Source organism: Hevea brasiliensis, chromosome 4 (genome assembly GCF_030052815.1).
Source record: "Hevea brasiliensis isolate MT/VB/25A 57/8 chromosome 4, ASM3005281v1, whole genome shotgun sequence".
Taxonomy (NCBI): domain Eukaryota; kingdom Viridiplantae; phylum Streptophyta; class Magnoliopsida; order Malpighiales; family Euphorbiaceae; genus Hevea; species Hevea brasiliensis.
In genome coordinates, this window is record NC_079496.1 from 26,261,099 (window position 1) to 26,267,829 (window position 6,731).

General features: G+C 28.2%; 1 long non-coding RNA gene across 1 annotated transcript; it reads right to left on the minus strand.

Moving 5' to 3' along the window:
- Window positions 1–207: 207 nt before the first annotated feature.
- On the minus strand, window positions 208–4,685 carry LOC131179273 (uncharacterized). Its single transcript, XR_009148235.1, has 3 exons — window positions 4,412–4,685; window positions 3,811–3,861; window positions 208–310 (listed from the first exon to the last, which is right to left on the minus strand). It is a non-coding gene; the product is annotated as an uncharacterized LOC131179273 (long non-coding RNA).
- Window positions 4,686–6,731: the final 2,046 nt, after the last annotated feature.

Consider the following 6,731-nt stretch of genomic DNA (forward strand, 5'->3'; position numbering starts at 1 on the left):
CTTCTATTTGACATTCATTCATTTCACATGATAATCATGTTCAAATCATCAATAAATACTAAATTTTCATTTATAAACACAAATTACAAAAATTTGCATTAATACTAAAATATATTACATGAGTTTCAATTTATACATGAGAAAATAAAAGTTTAATTAAAAACAATACAAACAGTATAAAATACCAAAATGGAACCTAGTGTCTCCTACCAATGCACTGTAGCCTGTGAGGTGACACGGACACTGCAAAACTGTGAACGGCCTCACCCAGTCTGTGGTCTACTAGGCTCTCTGTCCAAATCTTCAGTACCTACACGTTGCAAAAGCGACGCGCTAAGCATAAAGCTTAGTGGTGCTAATAATACAAAAAAATATAATATGCAAATAAAAATAAAAATTTTCTAGTTATTGTGCTTATAAGAAATAAATAATTATTAACTTATTGTTTAGTCGAAGACTAATTATATTTTATGATATTTACTCTTTCTAGCATTTTATTAATTGTTTTCTTGATGATTTTGAGCCTCTTTTTATTATAATCATTCTTGATCTTTATCTTGATATTTAATTTGCTTACTTCTTTTAATAATCATTTCAATTACATTTATACTTTTCGATGCCCAAGTAACCTATACAAATTGACCGGACTAGATAAATGGGTAAACTAGCACTGGGTACTAGGTACCTCAGGCCGTCACACCATCGGTCACAATGTGTCTCCCGGTGTGCAAACAGAATGGCTAATAAGCCATATAAGCAATAAGGCATAAAGCCAAGTATAATATCATAATCAGTATAGCCATAAGCTATCATATTACAGAATGGCATGGAGCCATACATCATACGCAGTACTACTATCAGAACCCTATCGGCATGCCAACCTATCTAAACCAATCACATTAGGCCTACTAGGGCATATTACAAAGTTATTTCTTGAATATTTATACTTAATATGTAAGATTACTATTCATTTGGTCATTTAAGTCAAAATATTGACTTTCTCATATATGATAGTTACATGAGTTTTAATAACATAGATTTACCACATTTTGATTCCCAAAAGTGTTGGCATTAGTTGCCAATCCATACTCCTAATCAATGGTGAATAAATCAAAATTTTTAGTTTTGGGTGCTAGAGTTTACTGTTCCATTAGGCCATTCTACAGTGAGAATTTGGCCAAATGTTCTTCATCAAAGTTGTTTCTTATTGTTTCTAGTTACATTTCTTTTTTCGAATCACTCCATTTGGAGTTTTGTAGCTCAAGTTATGGCCTAAATACCATAACTAGCCGAATTGCAATTTTGCCAGAATTTCTGGGCAAAATCAATTCTGCAGTTTTTGTACACTGAATGCAGGTCAGTTTTTGGATATGTTATGGTCAAAATTTGGGTTTATTTTCTTCATGAAAGTTGTAGGGCTATGTCTCAGCTTTATATTGGTAAAAATTCAGGTCAATTGGACTTTTCTATACTGAGTTATGACCAAATGAATGAACACTGTTCATTTGATCATTTTCCAGGGACTGCATATTGGTCACCCATATTAGGTGAATTTTTAGAGCTACTTAGGTTGGTTTTCTGGGACAGTTTCGTTCATCAAAGTTGTTGCATTTTGTGTCTAGTCTAACCTCCAATTGGCCTTATACCAATTGGAGTTACCTAGCTTGAGTTATAACCCAAAGAGCACACTGGACTCAAGTCCAGTATTCTGGTACCTTGAGAGGCAACATACCAATACACTTCTTAATACCACAACTCACTCCAATTTAAATTCAATTCACCATAAATGGTTACTAATTGACCATTAAAACACTAATTCACCCTTAAAACACTAATTCACCCTTAAAACACAAATCTCTCAATTTAGTTCAAGAGCCCTAATTCTCAAATTTCAATTTATGCACATACATTAATTAAACATACTAATTCACTATCCATTTTATATCAACACCTCAAACACCATTTCTAACCCATTTTGAATCCATGAAAACCATCAAAACTAATACACCCATAGGGCTGCTAAATTCCATCCATTCCTCTACACAAATGTTTCATTCAATTTCTCACAATTTTCTTACTCAATTTAAGTCCCCAACATGAAAAGAAAGAGAGAGATATAAAAATAAGCACTAACCTCTCTTGTGACCTAACTTAGACTTGCCCAATTTCAAAATTTTCTCAAATTTCTGCTGCCTTGTGCTTCCTCAAGCTTTAGGGATAATTTTTTGTGAAGGAAGTTTAGGGTTTTGGGGTGGAAAGCTTAGGGAAAATCAAGCTTGAGCAAAAGCTTTCATGGAGGTCTTTTGTTCTCTCTCTCTTTCTTGGTTAAGCTCATATGAAGAAGCTGCTGGTTTCTTTTGTTTCTTATCTCATTTTAAGTTCATTTCTTATCCCTTTTTATCTCTTATAAATTGGCTTGTCAAATTCTAATTGGTGGGAAGCTTTTTAATGATGTCATCCTATGTCATAAATATAATTAAATTCTATTTTTTTTTCTTTTCTTTTCTACTCATTTTCAATTCAATTTTTAGCAATATTTATTCATATTTTATGTCATAATAATTATTTACTTAACTAGACAAGTCGGTCAAAAATCGTCTCTGAAGACGAAATGACCAAAATGCCCTCCGTTTGGCTTATTGAACCAAAATCGTCTGTACCAATTGAAAAAATTTTCTAAGCTTTTTCTTGGCATTCTAATGCCATAGAAACCTCAATGACTCTTCTCTGGAGTTTCAAAAATTATTTTATGAATTTTCTTCCAGGTTTAGGGCTCTTAGTTGCGAGGAGCACAACTTCCCACTGGGTTACCCATCGCTAGGGCATTGGCTCATTTAACTTGGTTATATTTTATTTCTAAAATTTTTCCTAAATTTTTCTTATTAATATTTAAGTTAATTATAACTTCTCACTTTAGTTTAAATATTTTTCCAGACGTTCTAGCTGTCCGGACCGACACCGGTCACCTGAACAGTAGAATGTACGGAATGGCTACAGTGAGGGTGTTACAACAAATCTTCCTCGCATGCCTTATATTTTGGTACTAATCAGTTTATATGAAAAGTGACTCACGTTCAATATGTTGCTAAGGTGATAAGAAGATTGCGAAGTTTTGAACTTTTAACTGTTGCTGCTTTAGTCCACCGAGGAGTATTTTACTTTTAATCACTTATAATCAAATTGATCTTTGCATAAATTCAAAACCCAAGTCCCTAAAATCCTTTACTATTTGTAAAAAATAAATAAATAAATAAATAACAGAAACCTCCGCATACATCAATAAAAAGCACGACTCTCTTTTTTTTTTTCTTAACAATAATTGTTTTACAACCATCTAGCAACTTGTCTTTTCTCAATTGTTATTCATATTCTCCCAACAACAATTCTTTTGCAACCATCTACCAGCAATAATAGCCACCCTAGTCCTTAGCTCCAACCTAAACAAGTCAGTCTCACTCCCTCAAGCTACCTCTCTTGTTCTAGCATATGGATAATAAAAGATTTTCTCATTTACCTAGTTGAAATTGTTTATTTATTGCTTGCTACAAATGTATAGGATATAACATAGCATAGCAACTAAATTTAGCAACTAAATTTCTAACTCATCAATAATAACTAAGAAATACTCATGTATTTATCATCAATATCAATTCTGTGGGAATATATTATTCAGCCTCTTTTCCTGAAAGAAATTTGAACCAAGATAACATGGAACTTTTGGAGCAATCCTTGAAATTAAAAATCAGATGACGAACTTAAAATTATGAAAAAAAAAATGAACAAGCAGCTATAAAGCCAAAAGGAACTTACTTTATCCTCAAGTAATTTGCTGGAATTTGCGGCAAGGGTGCGTCTCCCTCCCTGAAACAATTGATACGTAATAAGTAGGAACACAACCAAATGCAAGTTGTAAGCAAACAAATTCTAATTTCTAATATCCTAGTGAAGTAATTTTTTTTTTTTTTTTAAGTTAGAAGTTGCAAACAATTCTCACTGGTCCTCAGAAGCTACTAATGAAAACCAAACTGGACCAACTCTACTCTCACGCTTTGCACTGGTAGCATCCAGCACAACTTGGGATGATATTCCTAGATGTCCAAAATTAGAAGCCTTTTTTGGGCAAATCTTGCGTGAACCCTAAACCCATAATTCAAAAATTAGGCAAAAAAAAATTCTGATACTAGTCCACATGCAAAACGCAATTATTTAAACACTGCACATTAAATTCTAAATCTGTAAAATTTGAATCAGTCAATTGTAAATTATGTATCTGAATCCAGTTGGTATATTCACATGGAACAGAGTTGTACAAGAAAACAAAAACTAAATAAATAAAACACTAAAGATTTGTCATATGTGAGATGAAGACCCAAAGATATGTTAACTGAAAATTGAAAACCCGAGCACTCACCAGCAAGAAGCGTCGACGAGCTACTTCAATGATCCGAGAAGGATAAGCAGCCGCGATGTCAAGGGGCTAGCGATGTTTTCCTTTCACCTATGCTACAGCGATATTGAGGGGTGGGGATTCTATACAGAGGTGAGATGGGAAACTGACTCAGTGAGGATGGCAAAAGAGGGACGAGGCAAAGAGAATGAGGTGAGGGAAGGAATTGTCGACTGTGGCTATGCGGCTAGGGCGAAAAAGAATAGTCTGCTGAAATTGAAACTTGAGAGAGATGGTATTAGTTAATTTTAATAATTTTATTAATAATTATAAAATTAATTATTAATAAAATTAAAATTTATAATTTTATATTATTAATTTTATTTAATAATCACAATTTTAATTTAATTATGATTAATAATCACAATTTTATTAATTTCAGTGATTGAGTTCATTATTATATTTTATTAATTTTATATTATTAATTTAATTTAATAATCACAACTTTAATTTAATTTAATTATAATTAATAATCACAATTTTATTAATTTCAGTAATTGAGTTCAACTCGAAACTGAGTAGTTTGTTAATCATTATTTAATTTAATTTTATTTAATTTAACTCTTAATCATAATTATAATTTATTATTATATTTTATTAATTTTATATTATTAATTAAATTATATAATTAATATATTAATTTATTTATTAAATTATATTGCATTAATATAAGAGCATATCACAATATTATGTACAAAATTCAGTGACATTTACGGTTTAATTTATATATTTTTAAAATTTATTAATTTATTTATTAAAATTTTCAGGTCGGGTCATAATTTGAATCCATAAAAATATATCCAAAATTCAAGTTACATAAAAATAATAATTTAATTAGAAAATTCTAAAAATAAGCGTTTGTGACGGATTAAATTATCCTTCACAAATTTTAGATGGAAAACAAAATTTCATCACAAATTTGTGACAAAATATATTTTATCCACAAAAATTTGTGATGGATAATTTAATTCATCGCAAATTTATCACAGATAATACAATTCGTCATAATTTTTTTACGAATAATTCAATTCATCACATATTTGTGATAAATAAGCTACTTCAGTATAAATTTGTGACGGATATATTAATTCGTCACTAATTTGTGATGGAATAATATATTTCGTCACAAAGTATTTGACATTTTTATATTTTCTCTCAAAGATTTGTGACGGACAAATATTTTTCATTACAAATTTGTGACAGCAAAACATTCCGTCACAAATTTTTTTACGGTAACATTTATCCGTCACAAATTTTTGACGGAAAAAATCATTTGTCACAAATTTTTTATGGATTATAGACGAAATACATCATTAGTCAATAATTAAAATATAAAAAAATAACTAAAAAATTTGTGATGAATATTTCGTCACAAATCTGTCCAATTATATAATCTGTCATAAATCTGTTTCTAATTTGTGACAGAATCGTTCCGTCACAAAAAATTTGTTACAAAATTCTCTTTTTGTTGTAGTGAAGCACAGCATTATTTAATTAGTAATAAATTTTAATTAAAATCTTTATTTAAGGTTAAAATTCCATTAAGTTTTTCCTAAATTTACATTTATTAAGTTGCATTTTTATTTAAAGTTTATAAAATAAATACTTTCAGATTATATATATTTATTATTAACGATATTTTTCTTCGATATTTGAGTATTGTATTTTTATATAATTAATAAAATTAGAAATATTAAACAAAATTATTTTTCATATTATTTAAATAATAAAGTACATGATATATTAAAAAAATTTATATTAGTGCACAAAAAATTATAGGGATTTAAAATTTTAAATAAATAATAATAATGTTAAGAATAAAATTGCTAATTTTTTATTTTTTTTTGCTAATTTTTTCAATAAATAAAAATAATGTTTAGAATTATGTTTCATATTTTTAATTTTAACAATTTTAATTCAATTTTTAAAAATTAATTTTTATTTTTCAATAATTAAAATTTAATTAAGATTAAAAATTATATTTTTTTAATTATAAATTCTGCATAATTAAAATAAAATATATTTTTTTAATTTAAAATTTATATATGTGAGTTCTATAATAAAGAAAATGATAATTTTATTATAATAAGATGTCATATAAGTTTTTTTTATTTTAACTTTAATTTTTATTATTAGATACAATTATAACTAATTTTTTAAAAATTAAAATTAAAAGAATATGATATGATTGAAAAATGTGAAAGAATTTTTATATGCATTTTTTTTTAGTAAAATAGCATTTAAAGCACGTGCATAATTTATAACACACAATTATTTATTTATA